The 12,661-nt window shown below is 41.3% G+C and overlaps 1 protein-coding gene across 14 annotated transcripts in view; it reads right to left on the bottom strand.

Moving 5' to 3' along the window:
• The window catches only part of AKAP11 (A-kinase anchoring protein 11), a 114,979-nt gene extending 103,173 nt beyond the window's left edge, over nt 1-11,806 (bottom strand). For 6 of the 14 annotated variants that reach the window (XM_069068675.1, XM_069068673.1, XM_069068672.1 and 3 more), the window contains exon 1: nt 2,586-2,691. The gene's annotated coding sequence lies outside the window, so the exon portion shown is untranslated. Of the gene's footprint in view, nt 1-2,287; nt 2,443-2,585; nt 2,692-11,679 lie in introns of those variants that run through there. The other 8 variants (XM_069068678.1, XM_069068679.1, XM_069068670.1 and 5 more) reach the window with 4 other exon arrangements.
• Between the last annotated feature and the right edge of the window lie 855 nt (nt 11,807-12,661).

Below are 12,661 nucleotides of genomic sequence, written 5' to 3'. Positions count from 1 at the left end.
CTTGAGGCAGAAAGACTTAAGTAGCAGGTTATTGCAATAGTCCAGACATAAATTGATGAAGGCCTGCTGTGATGGGAAAGAAAAGGGAGGTTAAGATGTTAAAATAGATGGTGTAAAGGTAGAATCAAAGGTAGAAAGAACAGAATTTGACAAATGATTGGGTGAGGGAGGGGGAAATAAGAGAAGAGTCAAGGATGACACCTGTTGAGAGCCTAGGTGAACGGGATGATAGGGTGCAAGGGGGGGGGGGGGCTTTTTTTCTTACTCTCCTCCATGCCTGGAATGCTTTGCCTCCTCCATTCCATCTACTGACTTCCTACTGGCTTCCTTTAAGTCACAAATAAAATCTTATCTTTTATTTTTATTGCCCACCCTTTATTAATTCTAGTGCCTTCCCTCTATTAGTTCCTACTTATCCTATAGTTTGCTTTGTATACATTTGTCTTCCCCATTAGACTGTAAACTATCTGAGGGGAGTTAACTATCTTTTGTCTCTTTTTGTGTCCACAGCACTTAATACAGTGCCAAGCACATAGTAGGCACTCAATAAATGTTTATTAATGTATTTACTAACTGATAAAATTTATTAATTGATGAAAGATGTCTACTGAGCATCTAGTTCAACACAAAAAAAGTTAAGAATCACTGGATTAAAGTAATAATAATGATGACCTAATAATTATATAGTCTTTGAAAGTACTTTACAAACATTATCTCATTTGGGTCTCACAACAGCCCTATGACAAAGGGAAAACAGATCACCAAAAACTGCCACGACAGATCACTGACAAATAAACAGGCCTTTCATTTGGCTTTCAAATTGCCCTCTTAAACTACATTAACTCTAGCACACTCATCTGATGGTCCCCTTTAAAATCTGGCATAAAAATATATCTTTAAAAAAGAATTTATTTTCAATATAACTTTATTTTTATAGAGCACTTTCAAAACACATCAAAATCAATATCAACACAATAATCTTAACAAAGTTGTTCAAAGTATTACCCCTATTGCTCAGTGAAAGAAGCTAAGTGTCTAAAACTGTTAAAGAATTTATTTGCCCACAACTAAACATATAGCAAAACTGAAAACAGAATTTGGGCTTTTGAAATCCTGGGGTTGTAGTACCTCTTACATTTAGATAACACTACCCAGGATTTCCTTCCACTATTGCTAGTTATTATTTTAATGAGTTCAAGAGGATAAATTACCAATAAAAACAAAATGGCTTTTACATATCTTCCATAGTTTCATTTGATATTAGTAATAATCCCGAGGAGGCACATTTCATAGATCAGTAAATCAAGGCTCAGAGAGTGACTTGTCCATGGTCCTACAACTTGGGTCAGGTATGGGATTTCCAAACCAAGTCTCACTGCTTTCAGATCCCACATTTTTTTCCCCAGTACATCACGCTGCCTCCCTCCTTGTCAAGTAATGTTTAAAGTATCACATTCGACCCATACATTTCAAACTAGAACTGCCCTCAAGGGCCACCTAGTCAAATCCCACTCATTTTATGGAAGAAAAAATAAGACCCAGTGAGGTCATGTGATTTACTCAAAGCCATACAAATAAGTATCAGAAGCAGAATTTGAACTCAGGTCCTCTGGCTCCAAAACCAATTTTCTTTCCACTGTATCACACTTGCCTCCCAAAGTGTGGGAGATCCGCCTAAAAATCTAAAGGATAAACCTCTTCCTTTCATTCTACAAAGGAAGATAGACGAATTTCGTTTGGTTCTATGTAGCAGGTACAAGAAAATAGCTTCAATGGCAAGGATTACTGGAACACTGGAGAAGCTGGCGTTTATACAAATGAGTAAGAATGCTCGACGGGAAAAACCAGGTTAAAATGTGTGCATAGTGGCTACGACTGACGGCAATGACAACCACCAGGGCCCTTCTAGCGCTGTCACGAACCCAGCCCCCTCTTCCCTAGCGCTGGGCTCAGCCACACAAGGATGCTCACTGGGGGGGAGAAAACGGAAAGGTACCCACGCTCTGCGGCGGCATCCGCAGAGGCTACCTGACTGCTCCAGGCAGGGGCTCACACCAGGTCCCCAGGGGTGTAAAGAGGAGAGGGGGTGCCTGAAAGCACGAACCCCAAACGAAGAGGACCCCACGTTCTCAGAGCTCGGTCCCCTGGGTTGGTGTGGTGTGTACGGGGGAGGAGGGGGGAAGGGAAGGTGGGGGAGGGGGCTTCCTCCAGCTTGTCCAAGCTCCCCCCACCCCTCCCAGAACAGAGTCCGCCCCCGCCCTCGCCCCCGCCTGTCTGCAGCTCTTACCCCCCTCCCTCTTGCGGCAGACAGCCGGAGAAGACGCTCACCAAGGGGCTGCGGCAGCTGCGGCAGCTGCGGCTGCAGTCGCTGACGTTCTAAGCGACTGCGGGACTGGCCCTGGAGGCGTGGAGGGAAAAGGGGCTGGACTGGAGTCCGAGGCTGGGAGGGGGATGGGAGGGGGGGGGCGGGTCCCCCTCCCCACCCCCCCCGCCCCTCCCCCTCCCTCACCCCTCACCTACCCTCCCCTGCCCGCCCCGCCCCGGCCCCACGATGCCTAAGGCAGAGGGGTCAGCTCGGTGCTCACCTCGGGGCCGCGGCAGCCTCCACCGCTTCCAGACATGTCACCGGCCCCGACGACGACCAACGGCTCCCGAGGAGCGCCCCCACCCGCCCCCCTTCCTTCCCTCCCCCCTCCCTCCCCGCCCCCACGGCCCGCCCCCGAGCCGCGCACCGGCTTCCGCCGTAGCAGCTCCAGCGCTCGGCTCCGCCTACCGCACCTTCCGCCCCGCCCCAAAGCTGTCGCTCAATCAACTCTCGCGAGAGGTAGATGGGCAGTTCTCGCGAAATGGCGCATAAAAAGGAGGGGTTAGAGAAAATTCTTTGAAAAAAAAGGAGAAAATAGAACTTCAGGCGGCCACCAGCCGTGCGGGTCTGTCACGTGACGGCGAAGCTGCCTTCCCATTGGCCTGAGGCCTCTCCCAGCTGCAGGGGCTTTAAACCGTGGGCTGGCATTGTGCTTTTCAGCTGCATTATGCTCTTTCCGAAAGGCCTCCTGGGTGTTCATGGTGACGGTGCAACCTCTGCCCTGGGTGCTGAATCCAGGCCCAGGTCTGCAAGGGAGTGCCTTCCCATTAAAATGATCACTAAGCTCTTATTCAGTGCATGTTGCGTGCCAGGCACAGTACTAGGCTGCCTAAAGTTCAGTTCAATAAAGAGCCTACTATGTGCCGGGCGCTGTGCTAAGCAGTGGGAGGTTGCATTCAATTGGGGGGATACGACAGGCTAAGTGAATGCAGAGCACAGAGGAGAAACGCGAAGAGATGGGGTTGGGAGTGGTCTTGACAACTGAGGCAATCAGGAACGGTTTTGGGGGGAGGGGGTTGGAGAGAGAAAGGCAGGGCAATTGGGGCTAAGTGCCTTGCCCAGGGTCACACAGCTAGTAAGTGTTAAGTGTCTGAGGCGGATTTTGAACTCGGGTCCTCCTGACTCCAGAGACAGTGCTCTATTCACTGCGCCAGCTGACTGCCCCAGGAACGGTTTCTTAAAAGGGGCACCCTTGATAGAAATAACAGTTTTAGGAAGGAGGGTTGAGTTTGGCAGGAAGGATGGATTCCGTTTTGGACATATTAATTTTGAGATGCCCATGAGACAGCCATGTAGAGATGTCCAAGCAAACAACCACAGATGAAAAAATGAAGCTCAGGAAAGAGACCAGGGTTGGCTGTATAGACCAGGAACCATCTACATACAGGTGGTCATTGACTTCCTGGGAGCTAACCAAAGTAGTGAGGGAGTAGAGGGAAGGCTCATGACAGAGCCCTAGGGGTAGACTCCCCACAAAGGGGCTGAAACATGGATAAGGATCCTGCAAAGGAGATTGAAGGATCTGTTAGACTGGTAGGAAGAAAATCAATTGATCAAATGAGCATTTATTAAACTCCTACTATGTGCTAAGTACTGTACTGGGGGAATGATACAAAGGGGAAAAAAGTCAACTTTGCCTTCAAAGAACTTATATTCTGTGGAATAGAGACATATGCGTGCAAGTATATTCAGAACATATAGAAAATAAATAGAGAATGGTTTGGGGAAAGAATGCACCAATCATTTCATTTTACTTATTAGGAAACTGAGAACCAAGATAGAGTAAGCAACTTGCCCATAGCAGCTCAGTCACTTGATATAGGCAGATTTTGAATCTCTTGTCCTCTTACTCCAAAACCAAGGTTTTTTTTTCTTACATCAAGACTAAACTTCCTTCTTTGCAGCTTTTACTTATGAGTCCTGGTTCTGCCCTCTGGGGCCAAAGAGAAGGAGTCTAATCTTCCTTCCACATGACTGACAACCTTTCAGATAGTTGAAAGATAGTTGTTATGTCTCTCCACATCTTTCATGCCCATTTCCTTTAAGTGACCCCCATTTATCATGTCTTCAAAGTTCTTTACCATCCTGCTTGCCTCATTATTACCAGATCATCATCCTGGGTTATCACCCCGACACACTCTCCATTTTATCAATGTTCTTCCTGAAATGATCTTCTAGTCCAGTTCTTAACCTTTTTTTTTTGATACCTGGACCCCTGTGGCAGTCTGATAAAGCCTATAAACCACTTCTCAGGATAATATTAAATGCATAAAATAAAAACACCAGATTAAAAAGAAAACCAATTATATTGAAATAGTTATCAAAACTTTTTAAACCATGTTCATGGACCCCAAGTTAAGAACCCCTAAATACTAGTTCCACCATCTCACCCCACAAAGGAGGAAATGAGGTCCAGAGAAACTAAGAAACAAGGTGAAGAGATGACATAACTATTCAGTGGCACAGGCAGGATTTCAATCCAAACCCCTTGTCTCCCAGTTACCTGTTTTTTGTTGTTGTTTTTTTTCCTACGTCACACATTGTCTTAGAGTCTACAAACAACACCATGAAGACTTGGGTTTTTTGGTCCTTTATTTTTACCTTAAAATTACACCACATAGATTCAATTCAATTCAACAAGTATCAACATGTTAAGAGCCAGTGTTACAGAGAAAAGTACAATAATCCCTGCCTTCAAACAATTCACATACTGAGGAGAAACAGCATGTCCACAGATAAGTAATTAGGAAATGCATACAAAATAAATTTTAGGGGGTGTAGAAATCACTCACAACTGGCAGAAGAAGGAAAGACTAAGGGCATATACAAAGGCACTGAAGCAGGAGATAGAGAGGAACAACAAGAAGGCCAATTTGGCTTAGTACATTTCATTTTCCTTTGTCCTGGTCAGGAAAGCTGATCAACATTATCCCTTGGCTTATCTTCTTAAATGATAAAAAAAAAAAAAACACAGAAAAGGAAGTGGGGGAGGGAGAAAAGAAGTAGGGAGTTATAATTGTTAAAATCCTAACTTTAGTTATTTGCTTATGATCAAGGGAGATTCCAGATAACATTGGGAAAAAGAGAAATTGATCTTAGGCTTTGTCCCTCCTAGTCTTCAGCACCTGGCTATTTTGTGTCTTAACTCCCTCTCTAATGAATTAGCTGATAAATAGTTGTTTGAATTTTAAAAAGGAATTCTTGAAAACCCCAAATCCTTCAGGACCTTAAGGGGATGAATCAAAGATGGTAGACCTCGACACAAGGAAAAAGGAGTAAGGAAAACAGCTATCCGTGTATGTACGTATCTATCTACTGGATATCTCTCTATATCTAACTATCTAGTAATCTGAGTATTATCTATCTGTTCTCTCTCAAATGATCTATCTATAGCCACCTATCATCTATCTATGTAAATATCAATTATCTATCTAAATATCTATTATTTATCTGCTGTATATTATCAATCTATCTACCATCTTTCTGTCTACTATTTATCAACCTATTTATCAAGTATTTATCTGTCTACCTGTTTATCTATATCTATTGTCTATCTAAAATCTATTATCTATCTGTCTACTATTTATTACCTATCTATCCATCTGTCTGTCCATGTATCTGTCTATTTGGGGACACTGGCCCTCAGCCTTTCAAACCACCCTACATAGTCATCTTCTGCTTACTTTTAAGGTTAGGCCTTGTTCAGGGGGCCCCTTTAACAGCCTGAATAGGAGGCAGGCACAGCCCAGTGTGAAGGAAGCAGAGAGAGGAAGTAAAAGGAAAAGAGTCACCCAGAGCCAAGGGAAGGTGCCAAATGAAATTGAACACAGCAGCTGAGGATCTTTAAAAAAGATTAGAGTAGATACCAGGAATTCTTTTCTAGGAAAGCTTGTCCTCAGGGTTGTGGAAACGGAAGAGCTACCACCTGTTCTGTGGCCTATCACCTTCCTCATCAGATGTTCTGCACTTACGTACACAGTAAATCAAGGAATGATTCATATATTCCTAGTCAGGGCTTTATTAAGAGGCAGAAAGATAATACCTCAAAGAGGAAGAGAGCTGAGGGAAAACTTTACAGTCAGTATAAGAAACTGGTCACGGCATCTTTTAAAAATTTTTAAAGCAAATGAATGGTAAAGAATGAATATGAGACTGACTGAGATATAACATGGCATAATGAATAGAAAGCTAGCCTCAGATTTGAATTCTGCTTCTGATATACATCGATTTGCGACTCCAGGCAAATCAACGTCTCAGTGCTATAGACACTTTCTAAGCTGCAGAACAGTTGGTGATCTACATTTGGAGAGGAAGTTCTCTTCATTGGGAGATATCAAAATAATAAAATCACAGACTCAGACAAAAAAAAAGAGTGAAAATATACTTTTCAGGAAGTAAAACATTAAGATAATTATTTTAATAACTTCATAGTATGAACAACTTAGCTATTAAACTTTTAAAATGCTATATAGGCAACTTCTTAGATGTTTTGCAATATTCATAATAATTTAATAGAATGTCCTTTAAAAAAAAACAGTAGTTTGCTTTGGTGACCTTAGAATTGGTGAAACTGGGGCCATGTGTTTTAATAGTTCTTTCACTTTTATTGCTGCAATAATGAAGTCCCAGAATCTCAAGAGTTGTAAGGGGCCTCAGAAACCATCAGGTACCTGAGTAAAAATCTACTTTACAAAATTACTAACAAGTGGTTATCCAGCCTTTGCTTGAAGACTTCCAAGGTCTTCGAGGTCTATCCCACTCCCTCTCAAGATAACCCATTCCTCTTTTAGAAAATTCAGATTATTAGAAAGTTTCTCCTTATATCAAGCCTCAATTTGCCTCTTTGCAACTTTCACTGAGTAGTCTTGGTTGTGCCTTCTGAGGCAGGAACAATCCTAATCCTTCTGCCATATGATAAACCTTCAGATACTTAGAGACAATTACCTCCCACGTCTTTTCTTCTCCTGGCTAAATATCCCCATATCCTTCAATTGATTCTCATATGGCATGATTTTGAAGGCCTTCACTATTCTGGGTACTCTCCTATGGACACTCTCCAAAGTTATAGATGATCTTCCTAAACTATGATTTCTAGAATTAAAGGCCTCTATATAGTAGCAGATCAGGAAACAATAGGGCAAGATTGTTACATCCCTAAGCCTGGACTTTGTGGCTCTCAGGGCAGCCTAATTTATTAACTGTTGACTGTATTTCACACCATTGACTCATGTTGAGTTGGTCGTCCACTAAAATATAGATGAACTGCTGTCTAAAAACATCTAACCCATTCTTGTATTTGTAGAGTTGATTTTTAAAAAAACCATTTATCTCCATTAGATTTCATCTTATTATACTATTATGATACAGCATGATGCTATTGCTTGTCACTTTCTTCAGTTTTCCTGATTGTCATGAGTTAGCTATACCTACTAGTTTTATGTCATTTGAAAATGTAAGGGAGAAAAAATATTCATTCAGGGTTATGATGAGGAAATGACCAGAAATGGGCATGGAGATCTGGGCCCATGAATAATTAGCAGGAATAATTTATGATTCCTGCCAGAACTAAAGTACAGTGGTATATACCTAATAGGAATGAAGCAATAAATGATGGGTGAAGAGCTTCAGCAGTAGTGAGGAGAGAAAGATGAATGCAATGGTAGTACAACCAAGGGAGAAGTTCCAGTGGTGAGCAATTGGAAATAACCTTGAATTTGTCACTCATTAGAGTCCCATCTTGGTCATTAAATTGAGTCATAGAGATGATTTTGGTCCATAAGGTGAGGGATAGAGAGTAGCTCAACTAAGAAGATACCACTTGACTTTCTAAGGGACGAGATGCAAGGTTTGTCTCTATTACTTTGTAAATGGAATTTTTATGATTTGAGTCTTGTGAGCTAGACTGCCTATAAGACAGAGTTGGTAGCTACTCTTGGAGAGGTAAGGATAGGAAATATAATGACCAGGTATATCAGTTCCCAAGTTTTACCAGACAAGTGAAAAGTTACCAAAGATGGAAAGAATTTTACATATATAATGGCTCCCAGTTCCTTCTGTATTTAATTCCTAATCTTCATCTGCTTAAGTTTTATTGATTTTTTTGGAATCTAGAAGAAGGTTTGGGCCACTGTCACTAATTACACTCATTCTCTAGAGTTACACTGTACCCTTTCTCTGCTGAGTTACAGAAAAATTCCTTTTCCTTCTAGTTCAACTGAGATAAGGCTGGATTTTTCCAAAGAATGTGAACTAGGAAATGAATAAGTGGGAACAACACAAAAGCATGAAAATAAGTTTGCTGAGTGGAGGATTGTGACCCTAAATGTAACATCTAGCTAAAAATATATAACCAAATCAGCTTATGGGATACTTGTCCTTCTATTCAACTCTGGACTGGAAGCTAAACTTAAAACTTCTTTAGCTAAAGCTAAAACTTCCAGTCCAAGGTAGATTTGCGTTTGCACTGCTTCTGGTACTAAAAGGATCATCACTCCCTCCCAGGAATTGCTTTAAAGGGTGGTGGGATTCTCAGTCCCTCCTAAATCTTCTTCCAGTTGTGTGACCAAATATGGGATCAAGAAAAGTCACAACTTCTGATCCCAATCTACACTACACTTCCCCTCTGTAATTATAGTGCTCTTTTTGAGTCCTTCCAGGACCCTGGTCCACTTTGATGGAGAATCCAAGTGTTTTTAAAATCACAAATTATCTAACAGAGGCAGGAAGAAAGGAAAACTTAAATGTTAAGAGCTATTGCTTATTGAAGAAGAATCAGAAATGAAGATAAAGCATTTCAGACAGTATACTATAAAATCTTATGTAAATCATCAGGAACATACAATTGAACTTACAAATCTCCAGTGTCATCTTTTCAGGAAGTCCTTTGAGGTAATTTCATGATGATGAAATGATAACCAAATGGCTGGAACAAATTGTCCTGAAATTGCTCCAGCTCTCTTGCTCTATTATAGACCTTTCTATCAAGTGAGCAAAATGCCCTGCACATCAGAGCTTCCTCAATATTTATTACTCTCATCACATTTTACCAGAAAGAAAGCCTAATATGGAAGAACTCCAAGAAATGGTATTATGGGAAACAATATTTTTTTGTTGCTTGTTGAGCCAGAAGAATGTTGTATTCCTGTCTAGCTTAATAAATGTTTAAATGGTTTGGTAAAAACAAGTCTGAAAGCACCTACAATTTAGCATATCCTAAGTTACATGCCTTCCAGATGCTGATTAGATTCTAAGCCCTTTGGAACATCCTAAAGATTCAGGTCTCCACCTGAGAGATCCAGTTTTGGTCCAGATGAGTCTCCAATATAAAGAGAACTGGGAAGAATCTCAAAGATTTCTGTTCTATTTAGAAATATGAGCACTTCACTTTACTTCATCCTCCATATCCAGTCAGCTGCCAAATACTATTAATTTTGCGTCTACTCAAATCTCTCAAATCCATGCCATCAGTCACTACCTTAGTTCAGGCCATCATCATCTCACCCCCAGACTACTGAAAGAATGTCGCAATAGCCTTGTGATTGGTCTGCCTACTTTCAAGCTCTCCTTTCACCAGTCCCTCCTTCACACAGCTGCCAAAATAATATTTTTTAAAGTATGGGTGTAGATAATGAAATGCAGAATTCCAGAAGTATCATCAAAATGTAAACAAGATACTAGATGCAAAATTCTTTTTTTAGTGGCATAATCTGGACTTCTTGGAGCATACCCAGTTCTCCTAACATGGAGACACCCCTGTAGTGTCCTTAGAGGTACTGTTTGTCTAACATGGAACCTGCTGTATCCTCTACCACACAGGTGGGCTAACCTCTTTTGACTGGCTGCCCATTTCTTTAAAACTGGCCAAACTGAGCTATTCACTTCTTCTGCCACTCTTATTGGCTGTGTCTTCTTCCCATTTCACCCATAGCAAGGACCATGAAATGAACCAATGAGAGGAAAAAGGCTTTCTTTCCCCTGCTTCCTTTTTTACCCCAGCGCTGTGAAATGGGCCTGGAGTATTTGTCTCTTTTCTGTATTGTTTGTCCTCTGAGTTTCAGGTGCCAGAAGTGATCCCTACAGAACCAGGAGTCTGAGCCATGGTGACCTACACCATCTCAGCAAGGAAGACCAGAGAAATAATGGTGCCTGGGGCTCAAGCCCATGGCAGATATATATAATTTGCTTTTTATTCATTTGTTTGTGTGTTTATTTATACATTGCAATATGACTAATATGAAAATGTTTTGCATGATTTCACATGTATAATTGATATCATATTGTTTGCCTTCCTGGAGGGTGGTAGAAGGGTAGGAGGAAGGAAGAGAATTTGGAGCTCAAGTTTTAAAAAGAAAAGGGTGTTAAAATTTTTTTCACTGAGAAAAAAAAGGAACCCTAGGGACTCCTCATCTGGATGATGTTTTTAAATTAATACAATAAAATACAAAGGATTACAAAGGAAACTAATTATATTGAAATAATTAGGGAAACAAAGCAATGAAATTGTTGGACCCCAAGTTAAGAACCCTGACTCTTAGGTAAAATACAGACTCCTCAGTTTGGCACTTAAGGTTATCCACAGTCTTTGTCTAACCTTATTTCACGTGACTTACATTCCTACATGTCCTACTCACTGTTCCCTAAAATTAACATTCCATTTCTTGTTCCATGCTTTACACAGGCTATTTAGTCCTCCTGGAATGGACTCTTTTCCCCCCTTGCTTATTTTGCTAAGAGACAAAGGCAAGGGAGGAATATATCCCAAGGCTTAACTCATATGCCACTGATTACAGGAAGACTTTCCTAATGCCTCTTGCTGCTAGTGCCTTCTCCTTCCGTACATTATCTTATATTTACTTATCAACATGTGCTATGCCTACAGCGCCATATTAGCCAATTAAGAGTAGAGACTGTTTTTCATTTTCTCTGTGTATCTCCCAGTAGCTAGCACAGTTCCTTGCCCATATCAAAGGCTCTGTAAACGCTTGCTGAATTGAATCGGCAGCCCCACATCAGGTCCTCCACTCTGAGAGATCTCTCCTCCATTAACTCTTCTTGTTTTCCCTAAGAAGGTCACCTTTAAAAAATATCACTGGATCTCCAGTCTTCAGCTTCACACTGACTCTCATACACTTCCTCTGTTCTCACAACAAATCCCCAAATGTATTACTGATGGCCCCCAACCTGTTGCCTTTTCTTTCAAATTCCCCTGCTTACCACACTGAAATTGGCTTTCATGAACCTCCGAACCATATACTCCAGCCCTACCCCTGCATTCTAATGCTGTGTATATCCTCTGTAGAACTGTAATCACTCACCTCTCTCTACAGGCACCTCCAGACAGTGATCAGGAAGGAAATCTGGGCAAAGGAACAACACTTTCCACTAGTCTTCCTTTCTTAGCCCCACAGTGTTCCAAGTTCCTGACACATGTCACTACTACATTTCACAGCTTGCCTTGCTGATAACATTTGCATAATATTTGGGCATGGCTTTAGCCAAGTTTGCCACCTGCTAAATGTGTTTCCCTGTCATCAAGCATGCATCTCTGACACATCTATTGAGAGCCTATTATGGATAAGGAAGACACTGTCTTGGGCCCTGTGGGGAATACAAAAAAGTTAGACACAGTGTTGTGCAACCTAGTAGGAATGTCAGGGCAAACACATGAAAAAGTGAAGCAGCATTACAAGATGCTGATAGTTCAGTAAGAGAAACATCACATGTATGTACAGGTTCATTTTTAATCTCAATAAATAGTACCCCTATACTTTTGAACTTTGCTATTTATGGTGGCAATTTTTATACATTTTGCCACAACTCACCTTTTAGAATTTTTTTTTGAGGGGGGAAGGCAGGGCAACTGAGGTTAAGTGACTTGCTCAAGGCCACACAGCTAGTAAGTGTTGAATTTCTGAGGTCAAATTTGAACTCAGGTCCTCCTGACTCCAGAGCCAGTGTTCCATTCACTGTGCCACCTAGCAGCCCCAGAAGTAAGAATCTTAAATACCTATTTCAAACTGTTCTGCTGTTTTCTCCTTTTATTACTTAAAAAAATCAAATATTTCTCTTGTTCCTCATTTATTGCATTCCTACTATTTTCCTTCTTCTTTGTCTTTATCCTTTTGGACCTTTCTACCAGCAAAACTGTCATTAGATTATACTTCTGTAGACTTCCCTTAGGAAATCCCTTTCTTCATCTATAATCTATAATTAGTATGTTTGAAATTTGACCTGGGATTTCCTAAGCAATTTAGAGCTAAAGAAAGGCAACTTGGGTGTGAATTTTCAGTCTGTGTA

Source organism: Petaurus breviceps, unplaced genomic scaffold, assembly GCF_028583685.1.
Source record: "Petaurus breviceps papuanus isolate PSGF00001 unplaced genomic scaffold, PetGlider_PUasm1.0 90769, whole genome shotgun sequence".
In the NCBI taxonomy this organism is placed as follows: domain Eukaryota; kingdom Metazoa; phylum Chordata; class Mammalia; order Diprotodontia; family Petauridae; genus Petaurus; species Petaurus breviceps.
Note: the sequence above shows the minus strand (reverse complement) of the source record. Positions and strands in the feature narration are given on the sequence as shown.